The 12,649-nt window shown below is 40.5% G+C and overlaps 1 protein-coding gene across 1 annotated transcript in view; it reads right to left on the bottom strand.

Annotated features, from left to right (window-relative positions):
* The window catches only part of pparg (peroxisome proliferator-activated receptor gamma), a 30,207-nt gene that overhangs the window by 14,065 nt on the left and 3,493 nt on the right, over positions 1-12,649 (bottom strand). The window lies entirely within an intron of this gene.

Raw genomic sequence — 12,649 nt, 5'->3', positions numbered from 1 at the left:
GAATAGTTAGCTGATGCAATATCCTATGTTGACTCTGTGTGGCCTTGTTAAAAAAGAAAACAAGCAGAGAAGAAGGAGGGCGAGGGGAGGAGGGGAGGAAGAGGAAAAAGTTGAGCAGACAGAGAGGGAAAGGGAGGATGAGCTAAATAAGAGAAGAGAAACAAGGAAATGAAAGAGATGACAAAGAAAATGGACATAGACGAGCCCACACGCTGCAGTGAACATAGTTTTATTAATGATTACATTAAATATCTAAAACATAAACACTGCGCACACACACACACACACTCCCGTTCAATCCCTGTGATGAGTTCCCCCGGTCCTCTGGCTCATTCTGGCAGTTTGTCTGTTATCTGGTAAACAGGGAGGCAGATTGTGTCACAGGGAGTACAAGGCGAACTAAAGAACGTCTTTTCAGCTCAAAACACCATCTCCCTCTGTTGCTGTTTGGGTGGCTCGCTGTGCGATTACCCAACCAAAGGACACAGAAAGCAAGACTGTTTGAGCCTCCGTCTGTCTGAGGCCAAGGATGTAGGAATCTGACGTTCGGACTGGAACGTCCTGTATGTTCTGAGAGCGAAATGTGTTTGGTACCAGGTGGACACCGAAAACTGCTGTGACACTGTGCATTCCAGGGCTTTTTCAAATGAATTTAATATTTACTGCAAAGCCTTTGATTTGGTCAAGTGTAGACAGTTGCCAATTATGTACTTTTCTGAGAATAAATCACACTTAAAACCTAAATGGCTTTATCAGCTCTCCCAGTACTTTCAGACGATGGGAATCTTGAAAAACAGGCCACACATCTACAGTCTACACTGAAAACATTTCCTAAAATACCTGGACACTGTGGTTTTTAGTAAACATTACTCACACAGTTGTAAGTAGTGCATGTGTTGGGGACTATTTTTAGCTGTGGATTTGCGACTATTAATGGTAACAGGACTATGTACGTATACAAGATTGATTAAAAATAAACTGCACTGTAATGTAGGGACATGTCAGGGCACTGATTTTTGTGAACTTAAATCAGACAATACTTGTTAGAAAGATCCACTCTTTGTTTGTTTGTCTTTTCATGAGATACAACAATATTCACCAATATATCACCAACGTGGTCTTATAATAAACTCTGCCACTTTAGAAAGAGAAACATGAATAGCACGTGGAAAATTAACATTCATAAAGATTAGTGAAAGCTCTCCGGTCCATCCAATATCCAATAACCAATAACTCAGATGGTCGGACATTGGAGGAGAGAAGTCAGCTGAGAAGGTCAAAGTCCAGTCATCAGAGGTTACTTCAGTCCACATGAGAGCAAACCACATGCAAGGCTTTACAATCAAGGGCACGTTTGTATAAGGGTTTGTTTGGGGACACAGCAAAAGTGTATATTGTTCATTTGTTGTTCTTAGGATGTTTTGGCTCTTTAAACATAATAAGTAACCGGAGCTGTTTTAAAGTGTAAACACAGAATATTGTTAAAAAACATGGGGCCATAAAAAAATATATTATTCTTTCAAATAAGGGTAAGAAATATTGAAATTAATGTATTATTTTGTTTATTTTTGTCAATAATTCGCAAAAAATAATTCATGTAATACTCAATATTACAATTCATTCTGAGTGAAGACAGAAATAGTACGGGTCAAAAATGTTAAGTCTCAGTTTTTAATTATCATAGACATCTAGCATTTATATCAGCAAAATGAATTACAATGCACATGTTAATCATATTATAGTAACATATCATCCAGTGATGGTTGAATGATCTGTTCTAATTCACTACATCCGGTTTGGGATTTGATAGTATCCATTAAACTATTACCATTAAAAAAACTTTTCATGGAACATTTGAGTGGTGAATACTTCTTGTAGGAAGGAAATTGCTGATACACAAGTCATTCTATATATCACTGCTGGAAACGACTGAGTTTTCCCACACGTTTTTCTTTTTACGAGGGAGGAAGTCGTCCTGACCCTGATTTAAACTGGAGAAACTATGAAAAGGAAAAGGAAAAAGTAGCAAGAGTTTATAAATAATTAATAGAGTAAAAGGTTCACTGTGCTACATGGCCTGCCAAACAACCTTTTGTAACCAACAGTGGACCTCAAAATAAACCTCCTCTAATCAGCCTCGAGTTCTTAAATTGGAAAAAAAAATGTAACAAAGAATGAGATGAATTAACAGGACAAAACTAAAATAACTCAGATGGCACCGTTGTACCAGGTATAAAAATGGCTCCACATTACTCTGCAAAACATCCCTGTGGAACAAACATCCTCCGTTCTCAACTGCTTATTGTTTCCTTTTTACTTGTTTGCGGATCCACTTAAAATTCAGATCCAGTGTGACATTGTTTCAGAACAGGAGAGAGAAAGTGTGTGTGTGTGTGTGTGTTACTTCCACTGCCTTGGAAGCTGCTAAGGGGGAAAATGCTGACTATTAATAACCAGAGAAACCTGGCTACTTTTTTCATTTGTTGGCTGGCTGCCAGCCAATCCGAAATCCTAAAACAGACACAGCGTTGGAGTCGACTGTGTCCTGGTTGGCATCAAGTCATGTAGAGACAGAAATCTAGTGGGAGAGAGAGAGAGAGGCTCTAGAGATGAAGAGAGAGGGAGATAGAGTGAGAGTGGTGACATGGAGCAGGTCCTCAGACCACTTCAAGAAATCAAACGGCACTCAAGAGGCTTTAAGAAAAAACCCTGATCTCAGGAAATTCATGCTCTGAGCCCAACACAATAAAAAAACAAGGTAGCTGCAGCAGCCAGTGAAACCAAGCAGCATTAATGATGTTATAACCGACTGTGAAACAAGTTTGTACTGTAATTTCTCTCCTGAGATTGTCCGTGTAGCACTGAATCAACATGTTTGTGTGTGTGAATGTGTGGGCACAGAAACTGTCAGATATGATAAAACGTGACAGATGATTACTCAGGTTTTATGCACAGTGGATTGTGCTTGCATAATTGTGTATATGAGAGGGTGCATACGTGTGTGTGTGTGTTTGTGTGTGCGTGAGAGTTCTCCTCAGATTTCCACATGTCAGAACTGGTCTTCCAGGTAAGACTACAGCATGTAGGAGGACTTTCTATCAGCTATTGCCTCAGTCATGACATAATAACAAAGGGCCAACGGCAAACTTTCAGGCAGGTCTGGCAAGATAATGTAAAAAAAACTGAATCACCCAATTACCAATACTCCAGACACACTGTAAAATTTGACAAGTCGTTCTTACTTAAAAAAAAGTCTAGGAAAAAAACGATTGACTCAGAAAGTTTCGAAATCTGGTCTTACATTTTTCCTTTATCCACTTGTTATACCATTTAAAACTTAGTTGTCAAAACGTACTTTTGTCAAGATGTTCCAACTTAAAAATGGCAAGTGACATTAACTCAACTGATTTAGCTGCATAGTTGTGTTTATCAGTCTAAAAAATATAGAAAAATTCAGACAAGGCAAATAACATTTTTTTATCCTCATCAATGACATCACCTTCAAGTATAATATACTGATATCTTGGGATTATACAAAGACAAGAACTCAAGTAGAGGGGTCTTGTGAGATTAGCTCAACATTAATAGTAGAAACCACGTTGATTTTTCCACACACCTTTTCTCAGGTATTACTCAATATGCACATATCTTCAATCATGGTACAAAATGCCTCCTTTACAACAGCCACTGAAGTGCTACCGATACTGAACTGTATGTGAACTGTGAATTGTGAACTCTACACAATCACTCCAGGAGCACTAATCCAGTCTATACAAGTAAATATAGTTTTAAACTTGTTGTAGACAAAACAACTATACTCACATTGCCTGCATTGAATCAACCGGGTAGTAACATATAAGTGAACAGCACTAATGTGACGTAACACATAAAGCATTACCCTTTATAGTGCAGGTGAGGCAAGAGGTAAAGTGCAAGGTGACACAAAACTTTGATTATTAAATGAAATAATTTTCCTACAATGTTAACTTAAAGAGTGGTATTGATGCTGTTCTCACAGCCTGACAAAGCAGCAGCTCTGGAAAAAGAGGTGGAAGCAAGAGGTCAAACAAAGAGATGTGAAATATTTCCCTTCAGGGACAAAGTTGCAAAATGAATGAAATGTTTTTTAACGTTCATATTTCCTCACAACGGCAACGACTCGGTCCAAAATGGACTGAAGCAAAGGCTGCGGATCAGATTACAGCACAGAGAGAGGCTGAGCTTCTTTTCTTGAACCTTTGAATGTGGAATTAAATTGAATTTATTGAATCAGGTTGCATACAAAAAAAGTACTTAAGAAGGAAAACACAGCTCAACAGAAGTTCAACAAAAAAAGGAATGCAAACAAAGCTCAGAATGACCAAGCCCTGCAGTCAGAAAACATATCTAGTGCTGTCATCACGTCTTCTCCTTCACTCCCACACAGCAGGAGTCGTTCTACAGTCAGGAGCCGAAAACGCACAGAGCGAGGAGTAGCTCAGGACATGACAGGAGTCAACATAGTAGCTGGTCTGGTATATTTAGCAATGTGAGAGACAAAGGACAGAACCTGTCCTGCTGCATTCAAAGGCATTAACGCTCTTATCTTTTCTGTTTCAATAAAAACTGTCCTCGCTGTCGGAGGGTGAGAACGGCACCACCAATCGCACAACAGACTTTCACTCCATCACAAGCACTGCTGGAAATACACAGTATTTTGATCTTTGAGCTTATTTTGATGGAAATTAATTGGAAAAGAAAAACTATATTTAGTGATGATCTAATACTTGAAAAGTATTCTTGCTCTTGTCAGTATTTACCCTCTTTAGTTAAGCATTTTTTGCACTGAAGCCATTTATATTATCACAGTTGTCCTGTGTATATGAATGAGTGTATTGTGTGCGCAGAGCTCTGTGACTTCCTGACCTCTTCATGTAAAACAGCATGTGTTTCAGTGTCAGTGACTAACACAAAGATGTACCCGCCTGCACGTCTGCCTTGTCGTCCCCCACAATCTTCTTTGAAAAGATGAAGCGCAGTTAAAGCAAACGTTTTACCCTGGTAAGTCCTGCGAGGGGAAACTGTGGGATACTGGAAAATAAAATCACATGCTGCTGTGGTAAGGATCTGGTTTATTTGTCAGCAGCTGAATTGACTAAATATAATATTAAACAAGAGCTCAGCTGAGAAAGAGGAGGCTTTGTAAAGCTGACATCCTGCTTCACTCTTCAGGAAACTAGCACTTTGTTTAATCTTTGGTTGCGTGAAGCCACAGTGTAGCTGCACGGGCCTCCCCCTACAAGATCAAACAGGAATGGAAAACCTAGGGCACCTGCAGTGTCAGTTAGAGGTCTGAACTGCCCTCTCAACAAAACACACGAGAGTCGGTTCGCGTCTGAAAACCCACTTGCTTGAGTGTTGCCGACTTTACTCATAAAACTTCAAAGATTGGCCCAGTGGGAGGATTCAAACCACTGTCTATGTCGGCTGGGTACAGCTCTGACTAAAACAGAAGCCAGACAACATTTTTTGTCTATTTTTTGTTATTCACCTTCAAAAGTGAGGAAAGTGGGTCAAACATTGGGTCAACTGTAGGTCAGATCGAGGTGGAGAAACTGAGGAAATTGTGCCCACCACAGCCATCTATGGGTTTTACATATATGCTTTTAAGGTTTGAATCAGGATATTATTTAATCCTACAATTTAATTACTAATTAATTTCAAATTAAACATACAATATGTAACTTTGGCCACTAGGCGTCTCTAAATCAAAACAATAGGAAAATACCTAGTTTTATGACATCGTAAAGTAGTGTGGGATCATTGGAGTTCCTATCTTCCACTGCAGAAAAATCGACCTGACGTGACTTACACACAAACGGGAATGAATAATCGTGATAACTACCAGGGACCTACACAAACAGTGGAAGGAAAAAGCAGCTCACTGGCTATCGTCGTTTGGCCCCGACGCTACAACAGAGACCCACGAAGCTACGGATAGCGGACATGATGCTAATGGCCAAAATTAAACGTCCCGTCACCTTGAATGAACTTGGGGATCTCTTTGGTTTTGAAAATTTTTCAAAACATTTAGAATATTGTGAGTACATAAGAAAACGAAAAATATAACATCAGTGTAATTATTTTAGACATGTTAAAAGAATTGTTACATAATATGTCTTAACAACTTGTGTCTACTTAAAAAGAGGATATGGTGTGTGCATTTACAGACAGACACACACAAGAAGACAAAGTAAAAGACAAGACCGTCTGAAGAAAATGGAGCAACATCACATGACCCCTTTACTGATAAAGTTTTTGCTCTTTAAAGGGGAAAAAAAAGACAATTTCTGAACAGCAGATTTTTGGGCTGGTTTAAATAAATATCACAATATTACTGTAATCTCGCAAACAAAACCCAGCTTACGAAGTGATTAACTGTCTGACAGAGGACAAACTGCATCTCAAATAAAACTGACTGACCTGCAGTATCTCAGTAATAAGCACTGGTGTCTGCTCGAATCGACTAAAAGAGAAAATCAACTCACCAGACATCAAGATTAAATGTACAAATGTATTCATCGCAGTGATCTGACAGCTTAAAGCGTTTTTATCAGATGTACAGTGACATTAGACTGACCTCTTCCACTGTAGCTACTTATAGCTCATGCACTGATTCAGAGCAATGAACTAAATGGCAGCTACACACACACACACATACACAAAACAATCAAACACACACACACACACACACACACACACACACAAAAAGGGTGCAGGACAGTCCACTCACCCCGTTTCTCCCCAGAGTAGTTAAGTGTCAGTGACCAGCAACTAAGTGATAATGACGGGAGAAGAGACTGTGAGTATATGTGTGTGTGTGTGTGTGTGTGTGTGTGTGTGTGTGTGTGTGTGTGTGTGTGTGTGTGTGTGTGTGTGTGTGTGTGTGTGTGTGTGTGTGTGTGTGTGTGTGTGTGTGTGTGTGTGTGTGTGTGTGTGTGTGTGTGTGTGTGTGGTGTCATGCTTTTCCTCAGGAAGTGATGACCGATAGAAAGAGAACTACACACATTTTCTCTCGACCAGAGTCTGGACTCAGCAGAAGTTCAGACAGCTAACTATCATGTGCTCTGTGTGTGTGTGCCTGTGTGCATGCATGTGTGGGTCTTTCATTCCTCATTATTTTAATGTGTGTATACCTCTGAATAACTATACAGGGAATACTTGTGTATGTGTGCTCCTTTGTATAAACAAAGTTTCTTGTATGTGTGTGCTATAGAGTCGGCTTATGGTTGCGTGGTTGTGTGCGTGTGTGTGTGCGTGTGTGTGAGGTGGTAGACATCAGATGCAGATGATTTCCTGTTGCTACACTGTGACAGGCGACCTCATCATGCCTCTCTGGTTGCACTTCTCTCCCCCCGCTCAGTCATTCAGTGTGTGACAGCAGTGACGCACTCACTCCTGCCACCTTATGCAATACCAACACAACACAAGCCTGATTGTAAAAAAAACAGCAGTCTCTTGTAGATTTCGATTTCCAACCTCAATACGAGAGATGTTTGTCAGATTTTCCCGCATTCACAATACGTTTTGGACATTTTGTCTATGTCTCTTGCCCCACTCCTCCACAAAATTTCCTGGAAATCTGTTCTGTAGTTTTTGAGTAATCAAGTCAGACAGAACAAACAGATGACCAGACAGACAGACAGACAGACACCAATAAAAACACAACCTCTTTGGCAGTGGTAATAATTTAGAAAGCAGTTTAGGCTGTAAGCCAGCAGACAATCTCAAATTGTACTCAATAAATATCAGCAGTAAGGATCACACACATTCCCAGAACAGAGATGTTTCTCCTTGCACAAACTTTGCACAAACTTTTACCTGCAAAACTGATGCGACAAAGGTGACCCTGACATAAGGGAAATAACACAGAAGAGTCCGACCGACTCAGTGATTCACAGATACAGTCTAAGACATCAATTATTCACTTGTAACAGAGACAACATTTTGGGTACTGATGATTGACCTCGGTTGGAAAGATCAGCAGTCATACCATCAGTAGGGCTGTTGCATTAGCATGATTTGACCGCTCTTTCCTTCGGCTTTAGTTCCCAGATTCAAGAACTTTAGGTTCCTGCTCAGAGCAGAGAAGGAAGTGGTGTGGTGACAGTGGAGTGGAATGCTGAGGGACAGAAAAAAGGCATTACAGCCCTCTAAAGAGGAAAAGGGAACCAGAGCCACCAAGAAAGACGCAGGGTTCCTATATGAGGTCAGAATCAGTCTGATGATGAGGCACGGTCAGATAACTGTCTCGTGGTCAGAACACACAGGTGGACGTGGTAAAACGGCCCATATTGCACAAAGATACTTGGCTACACCTGCTTCCAACAGTGCCAATTGAGAGACTGTTTTCTTTGGCAGGCCACACTGTGCCGGTCAGCTCTGTCAGCTGAACATTTCAACAACACGCCTGTCTGCCTGAGCAATTGGTTAAAGAGAAGGAAAGCACACTTTATGAACTAGTTGAGTGAGGTCATGTCACACAAGTTCACATTGTTTGAATTAATATTATTCAACCAAGAGTGTTCACTTTGTCTCAAACACAAATCCTTACACCTCTGAAGAAATATCACTTTATATAGATACCAATATTATTCATATAGACCCTGTAGTTGCAGAGATATACTCTACTCATTCTCAGCATGCAATCTTTGAGCAGTGACCTGGGAAAAGGCCAGATTTGAAGGGGTTAAACAGGCCTACTCATTCCGGCATTCATTAAAAACCATCATTGACCACATGTGTCCTTTGCGATGGCCTGGTTTTTAAAGAATACATCCACTTGTGGGCAGCCTAGAGACAAGAGTTACAACAAACATGTTGACGCTGGAGGAGGTTTTGATAATGTAAATCTTAAGAAAGAGGCAAAAGTGTCTGTTTGTCCCTGCGCCTGGACGAAGCAACATCATACAGACGCCCGTAGTTTCTTACCGACTTTTAGTCTCTTCTCAAAAAGTTCCACGATTGTTGAATTTTCTTCCTCGTCTCACTTGAACTATTAGCTACACTACCCCCCCCCCCCTAGATTTCCTGTGGTTCTGCTCCATTTCTTCTGTTTTCGTCCATATCCGTAAGCTTTCAGAAAACATGCACAAATATGGAAAAAAACGAACACAGAGAACAGACAGAAAGCTCCGTCCGGTTCTGCATACGTGTTGAGCATTAATAAGCCTGAACTTGATCAAATCTTTCAAACGATTGAGAGCACCAATCATCAGTCCAGACATATTTATAATCAGCTCATCAATCACAATGTGTGTGTCTGCTTCAAGCTGATCCCAGCTCATTGTAATAATGTAGGAAACACCACATATTGTACTAACAACATAACTGCAACTACTTTAAAACAAAAAGGTTTTATCTAACTAATCAATCTGTCAATCCGTCTTTTGGTCATTGTGTAAAAATGTAATTATCCATTGTTAGTCAACGTGATTGAATAATGAGCTTACCAGAGTCACACACACACACACACACACACACACACACACACACACACACACACACACACACACACACACACACACACACACACACACACACACACACACACACACACACACACACACACACACACCTGTACATGCACACACTGATGTTCAGGATGTGTTCAACATTGCAGTCAGGATCATGTTGTGACTGGAGCATGAGGTGGGCTTTGTATCACAGGGGGACAGGGGGACTGAATTCCGCTGAACAGCACTCTGGGGGTTAGTAAATAAAGATATCAAACTCTTTTCTGCAAACAAAGACGCACATTTAAGGTCACAAACAAGTGATGCTGCATATATTTCCACACAGAAGGGCATTTAAACACATTGGAACAGATAGACTTACTATTGAAACTGAGATATGGGCAAGGCCATACACACACTGAAGAAGGTCAGTATATAAACACACACGGAAAGAGAGAGCACTTATTATTGTAGCATATTTATCTATATGTGTGTGTCTATATGTTGCTCTCTGGGAATCTGTGGTTTTCACAATAATCTAAGGACATGAACTTTCTCCTAATTCCTTTAAATAGTCATGGGTTGATGGTTGACAAGTCCCTTGAGCCTCAAAAGCTTCCTTGCTGGATAAGGGTAAGGAGTTGTGCATGCTGTCAAGGCCTACAACACACAGACACACACACACACACACACACACACACACACACACACACACACACACACACACACACACACACACACACACACACACACACACACACACACATGCATGAGGACACGTGTGCACAGCATAAACAAAGCACAGTGCGGGGGCACTCCTTCCATTTGTGACAAGAGAACAAAGCCAAAACCTATCTATCTTTGTCTCACACGCTTGCACACATTATCATACACATTCACACACGAGGTTTAGAAAGGGTGGAGACTGGGAGGGAGAGGAGGACTCCACAGTAGGAAGAGGGAGAGGTAGCATACAATGTGGGAAGGTTCATGCCCTGTTCCTCAAAGTAGAGAGGAAAAGATGACAGTGAGCCGCCCCCAGCTTCAGTTTGGCTGGACAATAACAAAACAACACATGACGTACCAGTCTTTCATAGAATGTACTGGAACTTGCCGGGAAAGGTGTATGCAGAAAACGGATATTGAATTGTTTTGAAAAGGAAGGTTCAAGGAAATATATGTGTCAGAGTTGGCTCAACAATTGACTGCTGTTGACCCCCTGAACTGAACAGTAGTAGTACTGCCATAGTACTTTCAAGGTAATGGGTTAGCATACCTGAATTAGTTTGTTGCCCCATTCCCGACGACAACATCCCTGCTGTGCATAAGCCGATCTTGAATGCTATCAGAGTTCTGCTCTTCATTAGATTTAAGGAAGTTAACACCAGTAACTCCAGTACTGATACATAAGAAAGCATAGTTCTCAGTTTCTGAAACAATAAAAAGTCAGACAGACATTTTAACCAACTCCCAGAGGTAACATTAGCATCTATAACTAGCTAGCTAGAGTTAAAGAAATATGTTGTTGCTGACAGTTGCAAATATTAAAAGTCTCCAACCGCAAACATCTACATTTGTCTCGATTAAAGCACCCAGTGTTAAAAATGATGATCAAGTACTACCTCTGTTTGATATCATTTTAAACGGCCATGCAAGAATGGACCAGTTGACAAATAGCTAAGGTGGCACAGCCTAGCACACAGTCGACTTATTAATCAAATAATTTATGACAAAGATAAATGCACCATCGACAAAAACAGTTTCCATAAATAGTGAAGGCTATTATCAGTCTTTGTTCCTGTTTCATTGCTATGGTCATTTGGTATTTACCATTAATAACTAATTTCAACTTGAGGGGGAAGATTACACTCATCATACAACATCCCCATCAAGACTTAAACTGTCCCAAGTGATGTGTCAAGCAGTGTCTCAGTGGTTTAACCAATGGAGAACCTTGTGCACATGTCTGAGTCACTCTTCCCTTCCTGCTAGAGACTCTGGCTTTGACCTAAAGAGATGACGTTTGCTCCCACATCTTTCTAAAAGGGAAATTAGGACAAAGGTTACTGGATTTCCCTACTGTCTGTTGAATAATATCTATGTGAAAGTGCATTGAAGGAAAAAATACTTTTTATTAGAGTATTTTTGAATTTGTTTGGGAGGATGCACCAGTGAATCAGAACAGTAGCTGAAATGAACTGGGTCTTACAATGAGTCCTGCCTCATTTCCTGATCGGGGTCCTGCAATATGTTGGGGGCCCTGAGTTTAAAACCAAATCTTAAGACTTCTATTAAAGGATAATTCTGGTTTATTCCACCTCGGGCTCTATTTTTATATAAGTGGTGACGATTTCTTTCTGATGTGCTATTGTACTCTGAAGTAATCGCTACCATCTGAAAACATGGTGACATTGTTACAACAAAGTCTGAGTTTGTAAATCATCCAACAGTTAAAAATAGATTATGTACACCACTGTATTTGGCATTAAACCCAAACGCCATCGCACCTGAAATGATTGGGTAATATTTCCACTGTTCACCTTTGTTTTCTCTTCCAAGTTTGTCTGACCTGAGGCTTTTTTTTTTTTTTTAAACCTGTGTGATTGTCTGAACGCTTCAGTTTCTTTCTCAGCTTAAATATTCTTAGAGTTTCCAGATTGCAGGAGTTCACCTGGTGAGTAACATCTTCACAGCCTGTCTCCTATCCATTTTTGCACAGTGGCTGCCTCTGCTCTTCCTCCTTTTGTCGCACTCACTAAAGGTCAAAGAGGGCACAGAGTTTCTTTTCACAAAACCTGGTTGCCCTCACCTGACTCACCGATTGTTGATTGATATCATGCAGAAGCTGCATACTGATCCGGTTACCCTGCTGAAGGGTTATCAGACTCTCCCCAAACAGGTTTAAAAACAGCAGTAAAACAGAGCCAACAGCAGTAAAAGAGATACTTGGAAATCTTTTTACACCTTCAAAACATTACTCAATCCTCCTCAATCAGATACAGACTTGCCTGATATGGCATATTGAAAATCCAGAGGCCATCAGTAGCCTATTCTCTGAACCACTCTGAGACAATAGGTCTTATTTGGTCAAGGACGCCCTCTCACTGAGGCTGGGGAACGTATAAACCAGACTTTAATTAGACCGTTCACTGGAT

Source organism: Hippoglossus hippoglossus, chromosome 5 (genome assembly GCF_009819705.1).
Source record: "Hippoglossus hippoglossus isolate fHipHip1 chromosome 5, fHipHip1.pri, whole genome shotgun sequence".
In the NCBI taxonomy this organism is placed as follows: domain Eukaryota; kingdom Metazoa; phylum Chordata; class Actinopteri; order Pleuronectiformes; family Pleuronectidae; genus Hippoglossus; species Hippoglossus hippoglossus.
The sequence above is the reverse complement of the archived record's forward strand: the minus strand, read 5'-3'. Positions and strand labels throughout refer to the sequence as shown.